At 39.3% G+C, this 24,257-nt stretch overlaps 1 protein-coding gene and 1 long non-coding RNA gene across 3 annotated transcripts in view; one reads left to right on the top strand and one right to left on the bottom strand.

Moving 5' to 3' along the window:
- Nucleotides 1-24,257, bottom strand: part of ADAMTSL1 (ADAMTS like 1) — a 932,409-nt gene that overhangs the window by 651,373 nt on the left and 256,779 nt on the right.
- LOC125083432 (uncharacterized) lies at nucleotides 13,389-19,206 on the top strand. Of its 2 annotated transcripts, XR_007122274.1 has the most exons (4): nucleotides 13,389-13,497; nucleotides 14,604-14,783; nucleotides 18,171-18,204; nucleotides 18,636-19,206. It is a non-coding gene; the product is annotated as an uncharacterized LOC125083432 (long non-coding RNA). The 2 variants fall into 2 exon arrangements; XR_007122273.1 differs by lacking the exon at nucleotides 18,171-18,204.

The raw sequence follows: 24,257 nt of genomic DNA, 5'->3' as shown, positions 1-24,257 counted from the left end.
AATGAATAATGATGAAAGCAACTTAGCATAACGAAGCATGTTCCCCTTAATCAGAGATAACTCAACATTATCCAACACAGTAGACACACTAGAAGGTAAATGCCTAAATCATCAAATTTATTGCTCAAGGAGATTCCCAAATGGATACAGCCAAGCATTTCCTTTAAAAGGGCAATGTGCTGAATTCATTCCTGGACCAGATTTGACTCTCTGTGGGAAATCAATTTCTTTTCTCAAATTCCAAAACACCGTTTGATAAACTGTCTATGCTTTCAGTTAAAAAAAAACTGACATCTTAAGCTAAAGTGTACCAAGCAACACAGATGAATTTGCAGAGGGATACAATCAGATTTTTTCCAGATTGAATATTTCAAAGCCTTAATAAGTTTCTCAGTGTTGCAAAAGGTCAGCAGAGGGGAAGACCAGAAGTCTAGCATCGGATAGTATAAAGTAGTTTCTAATTCATGAAAATTATGTAGTTCTGAGGGCCACAATGTTTATTTCTGGAAAATTAAAAAAAAGCAGGTTGAAAGAGGACATCATGGCTGTTCCTCTTTAATTAGTTCTTCTGTCTTATTTACCTTCTATTTCTGTTGCTAAGATCACATGAAGAAAAGGAAAAAGAGATGATTATTGTACCTACTACTTTTCAGCTGATACATAACTCATTTGGAAACAGGGCCCTAAAGCAGGACCCTATTAATTTGTTGCATTGTTTCCCTGAAGAGTAAAAGCATGAGAAGTTTAATATGTTACCTAAGCAAACAATTACCATAGCATACCATTCAAAGTTAAGTGATGTGTACAATAACCCATTTTGGCGACTCAAGTTAACTGACAGCACAGACCAACAAAGGACTTGTTTTACTTGGTATAACTTTAAGCTGTTTTGTATCATTATCTGTTAGATGTCTTCCCAGCATAAAATTAACATTTATGGGGCGCCTGGGTGGCTCAGTGGGTTAAGCCGCTGCCTTCGGCTCAGGTCATGATCTCAGGGTCCTGGGATCGAGCCCCGCCTCGGGCTCTCTGCTCAGCAGGGAGCCTGCTTCCTCCTCTCTCTCTGCCTGCCTCTCTGCCTACTTGTGATCTCTCTCTGTCAAATAAATAAATAAAATCTTTAAAAAAAAAATTAACATTTATTACAATAGATGAGTACTAATCAATATTTCAATGATATCCTGTAGACTTTTTAAAGGGAACAATTAAAGAGATGTTGGCCATTAAAGAACTTGAAGCTACTTGATTGTTTTCTCTAAAAGTTTACCCAGGAATCTCTAAGGTGGCCCATCTATTCTCGTGGGCTACAATGGCCAGGTTTCTATAACTGAGCTTGAATACATCTATTCCATTAATATCTCTGAGCTTTCCCAGAAATCCAATTTCAGGAAGTCATCTTTTACAATGAGGCCAAGAATAAAACACACATGTGCACGGGCACACACCTCAAAATGCAAATAAGCTTGTGTTGTTTCTTAAGCTATTCAAATCAGTAATTCATCTATTTCCCAGCCAACTGAATTTGTCTTGGGAGCGGGGATATGGAAGGAAGAATGCAAGTCTGGAGAACTCAGAACCCAGAGCAGGTTACATTTAATGTCCTAAAACATACAAATGTATTTGACTGATCCTAAATAGAATATGTGCTGCCGAAGCGAGCACTGACTGGTCCTAAATAGAAAATGGAAAGTGATACGGGAATTGCTTTTTTCTCCTAAAGTTCAAAAGTGTGGTTTTCATTTCTCGTGGGACAATGGGAATCAGCTCAAATAGTTTGCAAGAATAAAAAGAGAAATGTATGGAGAAAATCACCCTAGATGGACATCTAACTCACAGTTTGTTAAACATCTTACCAAATGAACATAGGACTTTCATTTTAACAAAGAAAATAGAAATAGCCTTAAAGGGCATTGAGATAAATCATTTTCAAGTGTGAAACTAACTATAAAATAAAGACCCTAAGTATTAGCTGTTTTGAAATTATAGAGGTCAAAGAAAACACCCCTGGGAGACATATCTCTGAGCAAAAAAATCATTATTTCTTCAGAACCAACTTTTTTTTTAATTTATTTATTTGACAGACAGAGATCACAAGTAGGCAGAGAGGCAGGCAGAGAGAGAGGAGGAAGCAGGCTCGCTGCTGAGCAGAGAGCCCAATGTGGGGCTCGATCCCAGGACCTTGGGATCATGACTTGAGCCAAAGGCAGGGGCTTTAACCCACTAAACCACCCAGGAGCCCCACAGAACCAACTTTTAAATTTTCAACCATGTCCCTAGAAGTAGTGAGATTTGGACTTAGGCAAGCTGTGTGTGTTCCCATCTTGCTGTTTACCAGCGTGTCCCTTAGCCCTCCGACCCTAGCTCCTCTTCCCTAAAATGAGGTAGTGGTGACCTGGTGACCTATTTCTCAGGTTGTCAGGAGGATGAAATGAAATGCAGGCCAGCCCATGGAAGCCCCCCCAACCCCAGAGGCAGTCTTGATCCTTAACCACCGGAGGCCAGGCTCTATGGAGGAACCGACCTGAGACCTCCCCACTTGGCACTTGAATGCTGTCTGTTCCAAAGAAAGAAGGGGGCACAGCTCCTGGAGGGCAGGGCCACTCCAAAGGTGAAGCACTGCTGCACTCAAGGATGCGGACTGCACATTTCATTCTCTGATGGACCCTGGTGACTAAAACCCCACCTCTCCAAAAATCCACAACATAAAAAAATACAAGTAATAACAGCTAAATTTTATTGAGTGCTTACTATATGCCAGGCATCCTATTCAGTGTTAGTATGTATTATGTAGAAGTACTATTATGTTCAAAGGACTGACGGGGTTACAAGTATTCCATGCATTCTTATCTTGGGCATTATGAAGAGGGGGCCGGGTCAGTAACTCCAGAGAAGATTAGGCTAATGTGTTACCCACTTCTTAGTGTCAAGTGCCTGAATCAGATGGCTCCCTTGGTGAGGGAATCCTAGAAAATGCGGACTTGGCACATAGTAAACAGAACACACACTGGAGAACGTGGGTATAAGGCAAATCTGAGTGAGCAGCATGGAATGGGATGTGGAGGAGGGAAGAAGGAAGAAGCAGATAAGAGAAGCATTGTTTTCCTTTGCCATCTGGCTCGGGGGCTGGGGCCATAGCAACATGATTTTTGCACAGTCCCTGACACCTGGGGCACGAGGTGTGTACACTTCCAGTGCTGATGGAAAAACACAAAGAAAGAGGATGGGGAGGGTAATCTCTGTGGCAGGAAAAGCAAGATTATTGCTCTTCAGAACTCTCAGAACCCCCTGAACTCAGTGCTGCCTAGACCTTCATCAAGCCCCATCCCCTGGGGTAGGAGTAGGGGAAGGGGATAGTTGTGGTGGGAAAGCAAGACGTGCCAACGTTATCACCAGCCCCCGTGGGATCCGCAGAGGTGGGTGGGGTCAGTAGGGAGAACAGTGTCTTAGAGGGAGCACTTGTTGCTTTTGCTAAATTTCTATTCTATTCACCTCCTTCTATAAAAACTACTTGCTCTGCTGCCGACATTTTGAATGTCTTCTCCAGGATGCCATTTGCCTTATAATATGTTGAAATCTCTTATTGAAAAAAAATCATCTGATTCTGCCACTCGTGTTGGGTTTATTTCCCTTTTTACTTGGCCTAAGGAGGAGACTAAGGTCATCATTTCAGTACCTAAGTTCAAATGAATAGTCTTTTTTCCCTCCCACACACCTGGCTTCTGAGCATCTTTTTTTTTCCAGTTACAGTTTAATTACTTCACCCACTATCCTCTTCATGAGGTTTATCAATCACATTTTTTAAATCTAGCAAAATCCAATAGCTCTTCTCTGCTATAATTATGGCCGCTGTTATGCTCTATAGCAACAAGTAGTAACTGTATTTACTCAATATTGAGATTCTATATAGATATACATATATGTATATCTATATAGTAATTGTATTTACTCAATACACTGAGTAAAGGGGACCAGTAGGGAATCACAAAGCATACTCTCCATCCTCACAGAATATGGGAAAAGCTAAGGGAGTTCAAACAATTTTAACAGAGTGATTGAAATAGTTAAGGGGCTGGTAGAAAAAGAAGAGGGATATTCAGTCCTTCTGGTAAAATTCCCAGGGTTATGTCACAGAAAGAACTGCTTTTCAAATCCCATGCTGGGGGTCTCAGTCAATGGTTAAAAAAAGAAAAAAATTGTGTAAGTTGCTATGGAAGAGGGCTGTCCAAACAGACCTGCTCCTTCTTTTGATACATGTGGCAGACTGTAATTCTGATATTCCTTCCATTTATCTTTTCACTCTTCTATTTTTGGGACCCTCTTGCTTTTAGTTGCCTTCAACTACATTTGGACAATTGAAATCTGATTGGAAAATAAAAGGAACAGGAGTGGGGGTAGCAGTGTGGGAGGACCTTCATCCAAGACAAAGATGTTTCTCCCAGCAGCTCCATGACCAGCAAAGGCACGTCATTCCTGGGGCGCAGCAAACTGGAACTGCTCATCACCATTCCTTCCGTCCCTCATATTCTATGACCCAACGTCCCCTTGCTTTGTCTGCCATGACACTGATTCTGTGAGTCTCCTGTAATATCCTCACCCATTTGAAACAAGTCCTTGTTAATTCCTAGTTATCTGTCTTCATCTCACAACTCACAGGATCACCTTCTAAAAACCATTTCAACAACTGAAAACAAACTCAGCTTTAGTGACTGGACAAGTCTACACTGACCCTTGAGGCTCGAATACAGTCTTAAGAATAGCTTGAATCTGTGGGGAATGTGCTCTGAGAGAAATAGAAAGCCCCATCTACAACAGCTTTATGTGTTTTGTCCAACAAGAAACCCTGGAAAAGGCAATCCAGATCTGACACAATGACCCCCACGCCACTGATCTTATTCTCCCTTAATTTCTTCGATATAAGAGGTCTAAATATTCATTACATCTTTCCTTTCCATGGTTAGGTAATTCCAGTACATATTATATCTAATATTAAAACAGGAATTATAGAAAGCAGGAATCAGCTCCTTGAGGGTTTATGTTTAGTACAGTGCTTGAGGTAGAGGCTGCGTAAGAAATGCATGCTGAATAATTGAAATCTCTTAGGAATAGGGGTGTATAAATGGTCTATGTTGGCCAAGCTTTTTCCACCTTTCTTTAGAGCCATGCATTGAGTATTCTTCTTTACTTTCATATTTTCTTCTGTATCAATTCTTCTTCAACACAGTCCTCTAAATGTTTTCTTGGCCTAGTAAACACATAGTGCTGAACATTCGTTTTAAGTAATCCATAAATTATACAAGTAAAAGAAATTTAAAAATGTCTTCTCCATGGACCATAGGTCACTATCACTTACTGTAGAAGACCTTTGGAGAATGCTATAGCTTCCAAAATCTAATCTCTTTTCTTCAAAAAACATTATAAAAATCAAGTCATGAAAGGATCAGCAAGCTTCATACTATCCACATTAGACAGACATGATAGGATGAATTTCTGGGTACCGCCCTCCATCAAATGTTCAAGTTGTGTAACATTTGACCTGTTAATAATCATAATTCAGACCGTCAACTTGATATCATTTCAGGGCACTCGAAGAAACTAAAATATGAACAGTTCTTGATCACATCAGAAAACAACTCAATTTAGAATTTAGTCTTCCTGATATGTACCAAGTGGTGGCCTTTCCTTCCTTCCTTCCTTCCTCCTTCCCTCCTTCCATTCCTTCCTTCTTTCCATTGTATGTATTTATTTGCGAGAGAGAGAGCACGCAACTATGAGTGGGCGGGGGGGGGGGAAGCAAAGTGTGAGAGACAAGTAGACTCTGAGTTGAGCAGGGAACACCACACAGGGTTTGAATTCATGACCCTGAGATCATGACCTGAGCGTAAATCAAAAGTAGGACCCTCCACTAACTGAGCCACCCAGGCGCCCCACGTGGTGGACTTTGCAATAACGAAGTCTGTGGAAACAGGTCTTACAGAAACATGGTTACAGATTCATTTTAAAATATAGAAGGATGAAATAGAGTAAATCATTGTAAGAGTAGAAAGGGCAGCAACAAAGAACCCAAGTATTCCTATTAGAAACGTTGAACAGCCTTAATTAAACACAAAGACAGCAAGACAAGAAAATAAAATGACCATGAAAAGCGCACCATTTTCAGTAAAGACTAACCTGTCTATGTTAAACATCACGACTCTAACACTCAGTTTCCCCGATCATACGTGGATGTTAATTGCACTGTGCAACGATGACTCAAATAACAGTAAAGTTTCCATGGCAAGATCCTAAGAAACTATTTTTTTTTAAAGATTTTATTTATTTATTTATTTGACAGATGGAGATCACAAGTAGGCAGAGAGGCAGGCAGAGAGTGGGGGGAAAGTAGGCTCCCTGCTGAGCAGAGAGCCCAATGCGGGGCTCGATCCTGCGACCCTGAGATCATGACCTGAGCCAAAGGCAGAGGCTTTAACCCACTGAGCCACCCAGGAGCCCAGACACCCCCCCCCCAAGAAACTCTTTTAAAACTGTCCTCTTTCAAAGCCTCCCTTCGAATGTGGTATTATAACTTCAAGAAATGGAGAGAGAATATGGGTATAATAAGATATTTCAAGAAAGGCCAGTCTCTGGAAGAATAATCTTCACAGAGCCCTCTAAGAATTGATGCCAGTTACCACAATTATTTGCAGTCTTAAGTGACATCTTAATAAGCAGGCCTGGAAATTCATGGGAGCTGGTTCTCTGTGTTGGCAACTGCATTTTAAGCTGGTAATTAGATTCAACGAAGAAGTCTTCCTGCCAAGGCCAGAGCCTTTCAAAAATCTTCTTTGAACTCAGGGTTGTGATGCACAGCTAAGACGCCCTGTCCCGGCCCAGGTAACGGACCACTTTCTCCAGACTGTGGGCTGAACCTGCCAGGCCACGTTACTGAGGTTTGCACCTCCAGGGATTAAGGAAGAGTGGGCCAGGCTGGGTGCTCTCTGTTGGCGGAGATGACACCAGTCTTCAAGTCATGTTGTGTGGGCCTACGAGAAAAAGCAGGACTGTCCTCCTCAGTGGGGAGGGAAGGAGAGGGCCTGTTAACAGCAGGGACTCTGGAGCTCTGAGACACATCCACAGAAGCTCCTACTAGGGATTTTCTGAGAGTCATGGGAGAGAGAGACGAGTATACAAACGGATATTTTTTTTTCCCTCTCATCCCCATCTGTCAGGCCAGATGAGTGCCTGGCAGGCCGCCACCCAGGCAAAATATGGAGGCCTATTCATAAGCATTCCTCACTGAACCCAGTCCCCAACTGGCACCTTCCAGCAGAAATATATGATCTAAATATTTCTTTTGGAGTCCTCTCCTGTTCCCTTTACCGCTGTAAAAACTATTCTAAGAGGATAATTTTCATCTGCTTATTTGTAACATCAGCCCAGATTTCATGTGGAAATCTGGATTATTTTGACACCTGTGGGCAGGTTCACAAGAAAACACGTGGGCTCATTTGCCTTAGGGGTAAGCGAGAGCACCCCCCCCCCCCCCCCCCGTGACTCTGGAATGACAAAGACATAGGGCCACCTCGTGGTGGACTGTCAGAACCCGCCTCCCAGCCTTTCATTTATGAACACCAATGAGAAGAATGAGCGGTTGGGGAAAACTAAATACAATAAATTCATTTAAAAAATTAATATGAAATAATTCTTTGGGTCAAATTTCAAATAATGATTGCAATTCTTCTGCAGTATCCTCCTGGTTTATTTATTTAATGGGCTCAAATCTCGAGAACGCTGTCATAGACTAAGAGCCAGCTGTTAATTGTTATCTTGTAAATCGCTGAATTCTCTCCCTGTTTGGGAACAATCAATAAAAGCCTGGCTTGAAATCTGGCTGAAATAGCCACTCTAATGAACAAAATAAAGGACAAAATTCAGATAGGCATAAGAGCAACGCTCTGTGTAAAGTACAGAGTGGGCTGATCACAATGACAGCTCCTAATCTCCCTCCTGAAAAGTGACTTCCATGGAATAAAGTCAGCTTACATGGATTTTCCATTTAAATGGTCAAGGATTAAAAGGAGCCGGTGGGACAAGCGTAACTCATTCCTGTAACATTCCCCTTAAAATACACATACACATCATGCTATCCTTATAAAAATAAGCTGGCTTCTTGTTCACTGGAATTTAAAAGCAAAAGCTGACACTAAACCATTTTGATGAATGTATGACATAGCTGGAAGACTGGGCTGCACTTCATTTTCCTGAATTTCTGAGCTTCTGTGACTATCCTACCACGTTAGGCAATTTGCAGTGCTGGAACCCCTCAGCAGTTACTTATACAAAAGCAGACATTTCATTTGAAACTTGACCAGGCTCATTCCTCTCCTAGCTCAATTCATTATGACAACCTTTAATTGGGCGCGCAGCCAAAATGTGGCCCAGTTTAATAGGCTTGTTTCAGTGTAACCCATAGACTAATATGCTTATTGGACATAGTCATTGAGAATGATTTATTGAATAATACTTGATAAAGAGAGGGTACAAAACCTTTCAAAGGGTGGTTCTTGGAAAGCTTAAAAGTCCACCAACTAGCCTGCATTAAAAAAAAGAAAGAAAGAAAGAAAGAAAGAAAGAAAGAAAGAAAGAAAGAAAGAAACGTGAGACGTTAAGAAAATTCATATCTTGCCAAAGAGTTCCATGACTGAATTGCAGCCATGTCTAATTCTGAGGGTTTAAAGAGTTACATCCTAACAGAAATTAGTCGATATCAGGCTTTTACTCTAGATAGTCATAGGGAGCTGTGTACATGGGGAAGGAGAAAATTATCTATGAATCATATCTATAACTTGTTTTATTGATTTAAAAAAATAAAATTAGAGGAAAAAAGGCATTCCAGCCTGCCCTTTGAAGTTACATAGAAAGGATTTCTTAGGTTTACAGTACTTGGTTCGATAAAAAGACTTGTATTTGGTTGGCAGTTATCTTAAGAAAAATATTATCTAGACATTCCCTTGCCTATTCTAGAGCAAGCTGAAATTAATGGTGAAGTTTGCTGCTTTGTACACTACGCTGGCAAAATTTACCTAATAATCATGAAATATCAAAATCAATCTTCAATATGGCCATTCACAGCCATTTCGAGAGCAATTTCCTCCAGGACCTCGCTCAGAACAACGTTCTTGTACCATTCACCCCCAGCCCCCGTTGGGGGCAATATACCGCCCAGCCTGGCCACTGCAGAGTGGAACTAATTCCTTCCTCTTAACGCCTCTCTCCAATTAGCTGGTGGGAAATAGAAATGATTTACTTAAGAGACAGCTTTTCCTCTTACTCAAACCTATTACCATTCTCATCCAAGCATCACTCAGCTGCTAATTTTCTTGGGAAGTTGTACTGTGCAGGGGGAAAGAGCACAGAGTTGCTAACATAGTGACGTAAGCAAGTTATGTAACCTTCCTATGCCTCAGTGTCCTTACTTGTCAAATAGAGTTCATTTCTGCTTTCTACTCTTACTGCAAAGATTAAGTGCCAAAAGCATGCTAGCAGCACATAGGGTTGCCTGGTTCATAGCAGTGTCCCGTGAATTATTGTCACAGTGTAATAGGAAAATAAACAGATAAATAATTATAAAACAGTGTCATAAAGCACAAAGGGTAGGTACAAGATACAGTGAAAGCACCAAGGAGGGTTAAACCGTGCATTGTCTCTATAATATCCCTGACAATTTGTCACCAGAGACCATAAGGACAGATTTGACAAAAAACAAAACAAAACAGCAAAAAAAAAAAAACAAAAAACCCAAAACCAAACCAAAACAAACAAAAAAACCCCACACACCTCATGGGGCAGGCAGATTTAATTATTGCAATATTTTCCCTTGAAAACAAGTCTTAAATTCTCTAAAAATGGCCTGCCACTGGCTTTCACCCATTCCTTCCCTTTCTCCTCCAAGATCAAATTCACTTTCATGTTTTCATGGTCAGTGAGAAACCAACAGAAAGACCCTATGGGCTTCAAGTTCCCCAGAAGTATAATTCTACCACAGTGAGAATGGCCATGCCAACCAGTCCCCAGTGACTGTTCATGCCTAGGGTTCAGAGGGAACCTGAAGGATGTTTTCTCAATAGCTAAGAATAACACAATCAGAGACTTTTACAGGGTGGGTGGGAGTGTGAGGGACGGCAGAGGTAAGATGAGTGCCAACTACCGACCATCCTCGGTAAACAAGTTATGAGCTTTCCCAGGTCTTTTTAATTTTGGGGGGGGATCATATTGTATTCACCCTGTGCTCCCTTGCACCTGCTGTAGGAATGCATAATTGAATGGCTTTATCCCACATTACACACACTCTACAGTATCTATCAAAATCTCATGTTCTTTCATGTCAGTAATATAAGCAATAGATATTTCAGAAATGTATAAGTGACATTTAAACAAACTTATTGAAGTACAGGATGAATACACTGCTTAATTACATACAATATATTATTTCTTGCATAACGACAAGTAACTTATTTCTATGAGTTAAGCAAATCAGCTCCATGTCCGCTGTAGAATGAGAGCTCGTTTTCCATCCTTCTTCCCTTTCTCCTTTCCTTTCATCCATATTTATTTTAAATTTATTGGACAATTTTAAATGACAAAATTACTCTTTGATTACAAGTGAAAAAACTCCAGATATTAAAAAAAAAAAAAAAAGTAGTCAGAAAGCCCTGCCTTTTCTCAGGTACAAGCTGCTTCTTTCGTGTTTCTCTCTATTTATATAAATGTACACAGATATTTAAATTTATTTTTATTTTTGGTCCAACACAGGGGTCGTATTATAACCATTTTTGTGTAAACTTATTATTTTGTTTATTAGATTTAGATATTTAAACGCTTCAGATCTTTAAAGGATTTTAAAAATGAATAATCCCCAATATGAACATAGGGATAGGTCATGTTTAAACTGTGCTCCTTGTTTAGAATCTAATAATTTTTAAAAGAGGAACCATATTTTACACATGAGTTAATTAGCTCTAGGGCTCTAGACAGAAGGATGAAGATCATGTTTGTACCATCTTCTAGGAGAAATGGACTCCACTAAGAAGAATTACTAGAAAAAGGTTGATGACAAGGATTTCCTCACTTACATACAACTCTGCATGGGCAGAGAGCAGTTCCCTAGGCCTGTGAGAGAGTTAAAATATCACTCCAGATGTGAGTCCCTAAGTAAGAACCTGACACCGCTGCCTATCGAAAGGCAGTGTGGTGACTCAGAAGTACCTTTCCTCTTGGGAGAGGACCACTGCTGCTTATAAGTAAGTGGTATCCTTCCATCAAAGTACTCCAGAGTAAGAATGGGATTTAGACAAAAGTCTGGTCTCAGTCCTGGATCCACCATTTACCAGTTATGGGACACTGGACAACTGTGTTCTTCAATAATCCATAGTGTGTGTGTGTGTGGGGCACACGCATGCACACACTGCAAAGAATTAAGAATCACTGTTGACATGACATGCTGATAAAACCTACCTCCCAGGACAGCAAAGAAGATCAAATGATCACCTGCCATGAAAAGTACTTTAAGAAACTGAAATGCAATCCCATGTTCAAATTACATAAAGAGATTCTTCTCAAGACATTTCATCTTATGGGTTTCATAAACCGTTTAGATGGGTTCTTTTTTTTTTTTTTAATTGACACCATTTGAAAAATTACTGCAACAAAATTTTCTTACAAAGAGTCTGTCAAGGGGTAGATGGTATATAATCTGAATTTATGTAGAGACTATTACCCCCATTTTACAGTTGGCAAAACTAAATCCCAGACAGATGACATGGCTGTTGTGGGTCTGAGTTGGAACTAGCTTACCCAGCCTCACCGTTCTGCACAATCCAGGGCATTTCCAACATTTACTCACACTACCTCTTCCTACTGTGGATTTATGGCACAGTTATACAAATATGCATCAATTTTGGGACCTTTAAGTAAGTATTACATAGTAGTTGTTTCCCTTATGATCTCTTCCACACATCAAGGAACCTCTCTCCCTCTCATATCCTACACGCCAAAGGGAAGACCAACCTGGGGTCCACCACTGTTATCAGCATCCTTTTTTTTTTCTTTTTTTTTTAGATTTTATTTATTTATTTGTCAGAGAGAGAGAGAGAGAGAGAGAGAGAGCGAGCACAGGCAGACAGAATGGCAGGCAGAGGGAGAAGCAGGCTCCCTGATGAGCAAGGAGCCCAATGTGGGACTCGATCCCAGGACGCTGGGATCATGACCTGAGCCGAAGGCAGCTGCTTAACCAACTGAGCCACCCAGGCGTCCCTGTTATCAGCATTCTTTATTGTTTCTAAGTCCAGCTTGGAAACAGAGGCCATGCTGTCCATTGGCTATGTGGAAATAAGTGATACTTGAATTTTAAGCTCAAGTGTTTATTTGCAACTTAAAATTCAATAAACATTCTGGCATATCATATTGGGAGAAAGGCACATGTAACTCTTTGATTGTAAGTATTTTGTTATTTTCTGATCTCTTTGCCTTAATCCTAGGATAAATATCAAATTCTCAGGCTATTTGGATATGGATAATTCTGTATCCATGGTCAAATGCATCCAATGCTAGGTCAATGATTATGAAATTTGTTTCACAACTGTATTACATAGCTCTCTACCTTCTTGAACAGAATGCGTTTCACACGATACACTGCTGCTTGTGGACACAAAGTCATCACTATGAATGCCATTTATTGTTCAATTATGTTTTCAGTAATTATACTGGTGTATGAGGCTACTGGTTTCCATGTTATGTTGGCTCAGACAGCAATGCGACTTTGGGCGGCACATATCTTTTGTTCTTATATGTTGTATGTTTTATGTTCTTGTATCTTTTGTCTCCTTGTCAGTTGTCTCTTCTCTTGTTGCTATTAATACCTCAGTCAAGTAGCAATATCTCTCATTAATCGTTTAAGAAAGCAGTTGTGTTAGTTTGCTACGCTGTGTAACAAACTACCACAAAATTAAAGGCTACACATAACACAAATTTATTATCTCTTAGCTTTTCTGTGTCAGGGGTCTGAGCATGGTTTAGCTGGATCTTCTGCCAGGCTATAGAGCACCTACCAGGGCTGGGCTCTCATCTGGAGGCTTGCTTGGGAAAGTGTTCCCATCAGATATTTTTAAGTTATTAGAAGAATTCACTTCCTGTGTCTGTAGGACTCACGGTATCTTGTCTCTTCAAAGCCAACAGAAAGGAAAACAAGTCTCTCAATTAGGTCTTGAGCAAGATAGAGTCCTATGTAACATAATCACAGGAATGACATCCTATCACCTTTGTTATATTCCGTTGGTTAGAAGCAAGTCACTGGTTCTCCCCAAACTCAAGGGGAAGGAATTATATGAGGTCATAAACACCCAGGAGGAGGGGATCATGTGGCTACCCTAGAACCTGTCAGCCATAGCAATACCAGTTAATCCACTAGGAATCAAATACAAAGTTAGGATAATACAGCCATAATGAGAGGCCAGAAGGGTCCTTGTGAGTTAACTGTAACTACTTTTATGACTTCCATTTATTTTTTTAAGATTTTATTTATTCATTTGAGAGAAAGAGACACAGCGAGGGAGGGAACATAAGCAGGGGTAGTGGGAGAGGGAGAAGCAGACTTCCCGCTGAGCAGGGAGCCTGATGTGGGGCTCGATCCCGGACTCTGGGAGCATGACCTGAGCTGAAGGCAGACACCTAACGACTGAGCCACCCAGGCACCCCATGACTTCCATTTTAATTACTGTCTGAATCTTGAGCATGTTCTGGACACCCTGGCTATTCATTGTGTGATTTTTAGCTATATGGATGAGTTCTCAAACCAGAAATGGTGACTTTCAAGAAATACCACCACTAGGTCCTATTTTCTTTCTTCTCAAAATAGGTTGTAAAAATGCTGGCCAGTTCACTATCATTACTACATGAAAACAGCTTGTTACTGAGTAGGTTGAGTCTGTTTGTGTATGGCTACTGCTCAGTTACTAAACACTGCCTAACCCACACAGTGGGTCAGGGCCAGGCATTTGCTATGGCGGAAGACCCAGAATAGTAAGCAAAGCGAAAATGAATATCTTCCTTCTCTTCTGACTCCTGGAAAACAGGAAGCTTAGCCTCTGAAGCCTTGCGCTGTTTGCCTATAGAATTCTTTCTAATTGGTAATTAAAAAAAAAAAATCTATGTGAAAGTTCTCTGTAGAAAATACCCAAACAATCCTAGATAAACTTGAACAAAATTTCTACCTCTTTCATTAAACACACCAGTCTGGAACTTGTTTAAATTAGTTTCTTCTTCCAGGTTAAAAGGTCAGATCTTTGTGCCTTCTTTGGTACCATGAAGTAGAGATCACTGGCATCATTTTTAGTGTACCTAACTATTTTTTTTAAAGAGGGGGAGGGGAGAGAGAAGAGGGGCAGCAGGGGAGAGAATCTTATTCAAGCTCTACGCCCAACACAGAGTCTGACGTGGGGCTCAGTCTCATGATCCTGAGATCATGACCTGAGCCAAAAATGAGGGTCAGAAGTTCCGCTGATTAAGCTACTTAGGCATCCCATGCATAACTATTTTAGACCAAAGTTGTTAGACTTTAAACTCTTTTTCAGTAGTTATTCAGAAAACAGGAAATGTATGCAGCAAGTAGAATGACCTTTAGAATTCATTGGAAGAAAGTCAAATGCTTGCCATGTCTACCAGCCTCCATTACATTGAGGAATTATTCATTGGATGATGAATAATCTCTCCCTGATGTAGGCACCACTGGGAACACAAGACAACATGGGGAGGTAACTCTATGACTAAATCCTATCTGAAAAACAGTATCTCTTACTTTACATCACAATTAAATCGCTTTTCCCCCTAACCAAGGTATTTAATTAGCTTGTGCTTGTTACTACTATGCAAAACATAACTCCATAGTGCAAATTCAAAATAATAGCAAGATTCATAACACAGGAATCCTTCAAACCATAGCTAGAGCAATGAAATTATGCACAAAGTCAACCAATCTACAAATAAGGCAGGTTTATTCATTTTTATATAATTTACTGAGTATTCCACATAAGTTATTGTGGTAGCATAACTATTTGAGATAGTAATTGATTTTTCTTCATTCGTTCCACAAAATACAGGGTTACCATGCATCCCAAGTAAGAGATTATCAGACCAGGCCAGAATTACTGAGTTTGATGTTCAGGTTAAAAATCAAATATTTGATAGTAGATATGATCTAGCTTATTCTTTTTTCCCCATGCACTCTTCCTCCAACTAACTCCATATAAATGAGAATCTTCTATAAAGGCTAAGAAGGTAGAGTATGGAAAGGATTCAAGATCGATGTGTCTGGAAATGGTTTACTTTTCTTGACCACTGGAAAGACCTGCTTGGGCAAGAGGGCAGCATGTACCCCTACTTTAATTTTTTAAGTTTGGGGATCTTAGGGAGGAAAAGACATTGCCTACTTTGTCTCAGTGGGAAGGGATACAGTCTTCAGAGAAAAGTCTTCATGCCACCCTGGTGGCCAGAGTAGAAATGGTGGCATGATGTATGGATCTAGGAATGAAAGAGACTCCAAACTCTCATGTCCACACCCTGAATTCCAGTGTCCCTTGGATCTAGTGCAGCATCTAAAAGACCCCATGGATTCCAGAGGGTCTCAGGGGTTATTAGAGAAAGAGGACATCATGGCCAAAATGGTCATCACTGATAATGCTTGGTGAGATGGATAGGGTGGACAGTGCTCACGTGACTTTGACGGATGAGGCTATTCCTTGGCGGGTAGTTAGTAGCAAGGATCCAGAGCTCGATCAGCACTAGAAGGAGATCTAAGCTGCATTTCCCTTCACCTCAAGTCTTCTTTTGAGTGGCCACAAACCTCATCTATGCCAAGAACCAGTAAGATGAGTAAGATCCTGAGTAAGGAGCTAGATTACAACCACAAACGTTTCCCCTCTTTTCTGTAGTGGCATGTGTATATGCTTCCCAGAGAATGGGGGTGAGGTGATGGGCACGTACAACAGAGACAATCCTGGACCCAAATCACTAACTTGTACTAAATTCACCTTCTACATCAGGCCCAATGGGGCAGAGGGTGGAATAATACACAAAATAAAATGAAATTTGATTACAAAAAGCAACTAAAGTCAACCCCGAGACAGAAGTTATCCTGTGCTAGTTCATAAAATACCCTGGATAACTATAATCAAATATATATTATAAAAATAACAAAATTCATAAAAGAAGGGGACTTCGTTAAAATAGGAAGGATCACTTCTGATAGTAGGAGAAAGCCTCGATGGGTTGTGTAAGCAGTTCAACATGAACCATGGAGTCAGGCTACTGGATTTGAAACCAGCTTCTACTACATACCAAGGGTGTGACCTTGACAAGTTAGTTAACCAAAATGTGCCTCAGTTTCCCCATAAGGATTATCCTCATATTATCTGAAGTGTTTGCCACTTTGATTATTACATATATAACCCACTTAGATAAATGTTTGCTGTTGCTATACTCATCACTGTCACCATCACCACTAGCTGCTCCAGAGTTCAACCAGTTCTCCTGCATGTCCCTTACAATCCAGCATCAGGGAGAGGGTACCAGCATGGCGGCAGTTCCCCTTCTATCAAAGAGAACCACTGAGCCATGTTGGCATAGCCTTTGTTCTTTCTTAGGAGTTACCCTCCTTGCACTCTGGGAAATAAAGATTTTTGCATCTATGTCCATTCCTCTTAGATTGAAACTTTACAGACCACATATAAACTAGGGATTTAGTTCCATGATCATCCTACCTAGTGTATCCCTGTGGAAAAGACCACTGGCTTCTTACTCCAAAATTTATTCTCCCTTCCTCCTTAAATTAGGTACATAGTACATACTCTGCATAGTATGAAGACTGCATGACCCTGAACCCCCTGCCCCCAGGCAGGGCTCTGTGGCTTAGTTCATGCCAGTGAGCTATTCAGAGGATACAAATGGCAGCTTCTGGAAAAGCCCTTGGGAGCCAGATGGTATATATCTTTTCCTCCATTATCACCTTATTGTTTGTCCCTTCCTCCATTTCATTGCCGAGAATATGAGTGACTGGAGCTCTGGGAGCCATTTTTGGATCACAAGGTGTCCTCAAGAATAAGAGGCAGAAGCTAAGATGATTTAGGAGAAAATGGAATGAGCCTGGGTCCGTAGCACCTTAGTTCATAGTGGCCCTGAAATTTCTATCCTTGGAAAATTTCTTTCACACAGAAGAGAAACAAATACTTATGCTTTTAACCACCATTGGGGATATTTCAGTTACATGCAGTGGGTCGAGTATTAAGTGACATGATCTTTTAGCCCATCGGTGGCATAAATTTTGAGTTGCCAGGAGGGTAAGGCACTTGAAAAGCTAAGACCATTTTTTCTGCTTTTCGTATGATTTATATCAAATTGGAGTTCAGCACAGAATACCATCGTTTCAAGCAACTTCTTTAACAAAGCTTGGAAGGTATATTCTCCACATACTCACTCATTCATGTAGTCAGGCTAATATGTAATACATGAAGATCAATTGTCTCTAGAAACTCGGAACACTAACCAGCAATGGGTCATACCTTCAAAGCAATCTACTTAAATTGTACTTTCAGACTGGAGGCAAGCAGCCCTCTGAACACATATCCACTCAAAGCCATTAAAGGGCAATGGAGTGTGCAAAGCAATAACTCTACAAGGGAATCTAATTCAAACTAAAATAAAGTCCACCTGAAATTTAGTGTGTTCAGCAGCAACTTTGAACCTGCTTTATATATAATCAAGACCAACCCTTTTAAAAAAAAAGCCAAATGAATCAAGTGCTATTTCTAAAGACTTTCCTATTAAAATGATGAGGTATTCTAAAATGATACTCATAATCTAACTACTTTGCCACTACCCTGGTGACCTTCCCCCAAAACAAAAACATTTCAACAGTTAGAATTAAAGTGCTGATGGTCTAAACTAGAGAGTAAGGACAGCTTAAGCCACATTTATATTCCCTGGTAGCTCCTAGACTAGTATGTTAAATATAGTAGGTGCTTAGTAAATGGTTGTTGAGATGAATCTGCATTTTTAAAATATGTATTACTTTCATCATTAAAGGGACAAATCAGTTTTGTGACCTTGAGAAAGTTACTTTTCTTTTTCATATCCTCATCTGTTAGAAGGGGATAGAACCCTCTTCCCAAGATTAATGAGGTATGTATGCAAAGTGCCTTAGGTAGCATGTGGTATAGAAAGTGCAGACAATAAATGATAGTTGGTATTCTCATTATTATTATCTGTACTGCCAGTATGTCATTATTATTATTACTCTGCTTTAGATTCTATTCTGTGTGCTGGACAAAGTATTGTGGAACATAGTCCTTGCTTAGAAGATTTCCAAGGCAGATGGTCTATAGATATGAAAAAAGAAATGGAGACCCAAAGTTGGAGGGATGTTACAGCCAATGGACAATGTTCTTGGGATGGGATCCAGGAATTCACTCCTAGTCTGAATTTGTTGACTGCCTTGTGCCCTGCTGTAGCTCTAGCCAAAATTCCACTTGCTTCCCTCTCCCTTTCCCTACCCCCGCTGCTGCTCCATATTTTACCCACTAAGATTTCCGATTTCCTGCTTCTTTTCCCAGAGTTGCACTAATATTCCCCTCTGGGCAGATATCATCCCTGCAGATTAAGATCCTGACAACAGATTGCTCTGAGGCCCCAGCCAAGGACTCTCCACACCTGCGTAAGGTCTGCTGGACAACCTAAGAAGGCAGAGCCCTGTCTGTTTCCATAAGCAAAGATCATGAGTTCTGTAGGAGTTTGGAGAGACAAGCCCATCCTGAGAGCACGTGAGCAAGTGAGACCTGAGTTGGTTACTGAAGAAAGGTCTAGAGAAGAGGGAAGAAGGACATACCAGGTGGAAGAGGCTCTATAAGCAAAGATCTGAGCTGGTAATTGCACACGGGAACACAACGTGGTCTCAGCAAGCTGCAGGGAAGGCAATCTAAATGGACGTTGTCAGAAACAAGGTTAAAGTTAAGTAGGGACCACACGACGGGGTTTTGGCATTAAACTGTGTTTGAAGAACTCAACTTTCCTGAAACATATAATTGGCTTTGACATACAAGTACTCATTACACGAAGGGCAAAGTGGAGCTTTTGGAATATTAGGTTGGTAAAGGTACATGTAGAAGCCCAGGCAGAGTGTGCGTATTTGTGGACAACTGAGAAGGAAGATGAAATCTATTACAGGTAGGAAGCTCTGACTCAAGAAACACAGAACTGGTTCTGACATAAAAGATAATTTGAGTGGTAATCAAAAAATATCACCAAAAACAGCTCCATGAAATTTGAAGTTTCCATTAAATATCTAAGTTGAAACACAGTATTCTGGAGCTGCAAAGCCATCCAGAGTATATTTTATCTTAAAGGTCAGGAAAACGAGGTTCAGGAAGATATATGTCTTGCCTCAAGTCTCACAGCTGATTGGAAATAAAGCCTCAACCCAACAACACAAACCCTCCTTGGGTTTTAGGCTTCATAAGTGACACTTTTACATCAAATCCCACATTTTTAGTTTGGGTAAAACTATATAATTGTAGATAAAGGTCTTTTCACTTAGCAGAAATTACCTATGTACAATTAAGTAATATAAATAACAGATCTTTATTTTTTAGCATTCCTTTTGCTCTTTGTCAATATCAAGTTGAAATCAAAGTTAATAAAGACAAAGGAAAACTAAAATGTGCTCCTTTCAAAACTTTTCATTGAGCAATAATGCTGTTATTTTTGAAGCCGAACAAAAACATGACCATGACCTTCTTCTTACTTAAAAGTTACTACTAACAAATGTAAAAATGGTATAGAGCATTTTAAAATCAATATTTAGAGATCATTTCTATTCAATACTATCATGCTAGTAAAGAATGTCCTTTTAATGTTTTGCTTCAATTGGCCCACCCAATTATAATCTCAGTGTAAACACCTAAATTTCTATCTACTTTGAAATAGCACCTACTTTAAAAAAAAAAGTCTATCCAATTACAAGATTATATAAACTCTGAGAGGATATGAGGCATCAAGGGGTCATTTTGCTCCTGCCCACAACCCACAGTATTCTGTCATATTTTCTTAAATTCAAGTGACAGAATTTGGACTCTCTGTTATAGGATTCCATTAGGCTGTCCTCTGACCTTTCTGATTCTACTCAGCACCTCCCTATGGAGATGCCTGGTGCCAGTGACCTTGTCCAGCTGCTGGAGGAGTCAGCCACTGCCCCCCTCCAGCTGCCTTCAACTACTGATGGACACTGGACATCACCTTCACGCACAAGCAGGTCATCAGTGGTCTGTTGGAGACAGGCATTGGAACTCAGCACACAGCCGGACAGTTTCAGCACTACCTCAGAAGCTGCTAAGGAACTCCTCTGAAAGTTGTCTTTTTTCATGAGCTGAATTAGCTCTTTTTATTAAGGAAGCAATAAATTATTTTTTGGTGCCCCAAGTGATTTTCTGAGGAGCAATTTAAATCACAGTCCTTAGTTAGTCTGTGCTTATTAGCAAACTTCCAAAGTAAAGCAACAAGGAATCAGCTGCTTGCATTTGTAACTGTTACTTAAGATATTCCGTTCATTTCAAAGTACTCTGGCTTACTTTAGGATAACTGGGAGTGGACCCTATCTCAGGAATTTGAACACTCATTTAAAGGAACAACGTTGGTGTGAATTAGGAAGAATTTCTTTAATACCAAAATTTCACTAGTACGACAGTTTCTTTGGGAAGGATCTCACAGTGTGAAACCTGAAAATGTACTGGAACAGAGTCCTCAAATTCACACGTTATTTATATATTTCTAACTAATGTTAAATTTTTTTAACAGAATTGTATATGTTTTTTTATTTGAGAGGTTGTTTGGCCTTAAAAATCTGCTTGCGTGAGAGTTGGGATTTATAATGCTTCACATTTTATTAGTTTCCGTGTCTTTTAGATAATTAATCTTCATATCTATTTGTTGTTTAGAGTAAATGACAGACTCCTAGCAAATGGTGGTTATCTCATAAACAACAGATAGGAACTGTATAAGCTGTAAGGAAATTGGAAATTGAAAAAGAAACCCCCCCCAAGGATAATGGTTTTTGTTGTTTTTTTTTTTTCAGTTAATTCCAAAGGTCAAGTGTAAGAAGTAGTCTCTCTCCTTAAATACTGAGATTCATCATCCTGACATTATTTACTAGAGCTGCAGTTCATGAACTGATAGGAGGCCTCATGATCTCGTATTCTGTTGTCATACATTTGACTACTCCTTAATTATATGGTGAGGCAAAAATGTGAATTGTGTATATACTAAATCTTGGGTACTGAGCTTTGTCATGTTATGTTTCAATGATTTGCCAGTGCTAATAAAAACAGCATTTTAAGCTGATTTTTGCCAGACATTTTCCTGAAGGTTTTATTATGCATGTATTTAAAAATATTCCAATCATAAAAAGTGCGGGGAATAATAAAATAAACTTTTTTTTTGTGACCACTAGCCATTTAAACATATATTAACATCTTACCATGATCTTTTTTGAAAAATAAAATATTACAGATATGGTTAAAGTGTACTATGCACAGGGTCCCAACCTGATCTCCTTCTTTTCTGCCTATGCAGAGAGTAACCAACATTACAAAACTGGAGCAAATTTTTCCCACCCTTGGTTTATACATCATCATTTTCTCTAAACATTATCTAATAAATATTTATGTGATACTAAAATTAATATAAATTGTACATTATAAAGTAGTATCGTTTCCCCCTCAACATTATAGTTTTGAGATTGATCCAATGCATATAGATCTAGTTATTTATTTTAACTGCTTCTAGAGTATCTTATTTTATGACTAAACCACCAATAGCTCATCCACTTACCTTCTAATGAATATTTAAGGTTTTCTTTCAGTTGTAGGCTGAAACATTCAATACTTCGTTGAACATCTGTGTAATTGTTTCTCTAGGGTAGGTTTCTAAAGGGAAATTGGTGGGATTTTGGCTATGCTTATACTCAACTTTATGGACATCAGAAAGTTGCTCTTCAAAGTGGGTCTATCAATTTGTACACCAACAGCAATACAGGAGTTTCTTACTACCTTTCTTCCTTGCTGATACTGCCTTGGTTGGTTCTTTTAATTTTTTGCCAATACGATGGGTATTGAATGCTGTTTTAATTTATAAATCCCTGATGACTACTAACATTGAAAATAGATTGTTAATGAGTATTAGCATGCCACTGATAAACTCTTCACCTTTGAGTTATTTTACATCTTTTCCAGACTTTTGTTCCTATAGTTTTATTACAATTATGAGCGGTATCTTTCAAAAATTACATTTCCAATTGGTCAACACTATTGCCAAACAGAGCTGTTATTGCCCTATCTCAAGTTGTTCTGAGAAATTTGTATAAACTCCCTACAGAAAGGTGCCTGATGCATATTTGGTCTTCTCCAAGCTTCCTCTGCCTTCACAGAAGTGTAGAAATGATGTAGACTACTTGTTTAGAATAACAAATAATCAGAAAATGTGAAGTTATATAAAATATTCATATGCTGAAGTTACAGTATTTTTTTTTCAATAGTTTATGACCAGTAGAGTCAGAATGCATTAGCTAGGTCTTACAAACGCAGGCACACAAAATATTTAAAACCCTCACAGGGTGACATATTATATATACTTTGTAGGGTGTTCTGATTTTTTTCTCAGTGATATCATATTATATAACTTGAAGTAGCAAATGTACTAGAAACCAAATCTAGTCTTTCTGTCTCAGTATATCTTCCCATGGTATAGCCAATTCAAGTTACACCCATAAGGATGTCACAAAAATCACAGACTGAATGGGAATGCACTTCCACTTTTAAAACACCTGTCTCCTTCAATATCACTGCGCATTTCTTCTCTGCATAAAATCAGTTAAGAAAAAAAAATGCACTAGTCGCTAATCAATAAGACTTTATGAAGCTGTGTGCCACTTTGAGTGTTGTGTGTTTGTAATGAAAAGTTAATTCCTGCTTCTCCTTATTCCACAAGCACTGAGGGGAGATAGGTAGATCCAACCACAGTCTTAGGAAAAGTCCAGAGGGTGTGGAATCAGGGCAGGTGGGAAGATGCTGCTGAGAGATCAACACATTTTTAAATTTGTGTTAAAAACATTTAATTGCTCACATTAGTAACTTAAATGCTATTGACACAGGGCTACTTCCTTGTATTTATGTACAATAAATACTCAAAAAATAGTAGCCGGCTTAGAAGTACAATTAAGCAATGAAGTTATTATCTTCAGATGTTAGCAGTTAAATTCCACTGTTTCCTCTCTCTTGGCATGTTGGGGAGGAGGTTGGTGAACACCTTGAGAACATATGGGAATGGTTATATTATGTTTTATGTAAGTGTTTATGTGTTGGTTGAACTCATTTTTCAGTTCATAGAAATAATACTTGTCCCCACCAGTTCCCCCATCTCAACTGAGGAAGAAAAAAATAATTTACTTTAAAACAGAACCATTTTTAATCAATTGGATTTTTTATTTCAGTCGAGCTTCAGAGAATTACTGACTTGACCTTAAAAACAAACTCCCTTTTCATACATGATTATGAAAAAATAGGCCTTTCTGAGGGTCCCTCTCCTGAAAGCTCACTTCTATTTTCCCAGTCATTAAAGGAACACTCTACCTTTGATTGAAATAACTTATGATTTATTTTATAATAAAGTATTATTAAATAAGAAACCGCTTAAATGACTTTCATTTTGTACAAAGGTACAAGAGTGGCTTAAAAAAACTGCTTTGTGAACCACAAGTCTGCAGGCAAGTGAGGTTTGCACTAAACTACCTACTGAAGGAAATCTCATTCTGTAGTGAATTTCATGTTAATTATCATCTTAATTTTGTATCCAGCTGACAACCAAAGCCAACAGGGCTTGTTTCTCGACTATTCCAATATTGGATATGGCTTTTGACAAACACCCTATTTTTGCAAACAATGTAAATCACATACATACAGTTTCGGACAAGGATTAGAAGTTTCTAGATTCTAGTCAAACAGCTCCCTTACTCTGCTTTTCAAAGTATGGACAATGGAATTAGCCTCTGGAGAGAAAGTTTCTAGTAGTAAACTAGAAAGTGTTCCTAATGCAATGTAGAAGACAATTTGTGCCACAAGGTCTTGGTTGAGGAAGTGTCACTTTAAGGTCAAAAATGACCAAAATAAGGTTTTAGGTAAAAGAGTTTT

Source organism: Lutra lutra, chromosome 13 (assembly GCF_902655055.1).
Source record: "Lutra lutra chromosome 13, mLutLut1.2, whole genome shotgun sequence".
Lineage (NCBI taxonomy): Eukaryota > Metazoa > Chordata > Mammalia > Carnivora > Mustelidae > Lutra > Lutra lutra.
The sequence above is the reverse complement of the archived record's forward strand: the minus strand, read 5'-3'. Positions and strand labels throughout refer to the sequence as shown.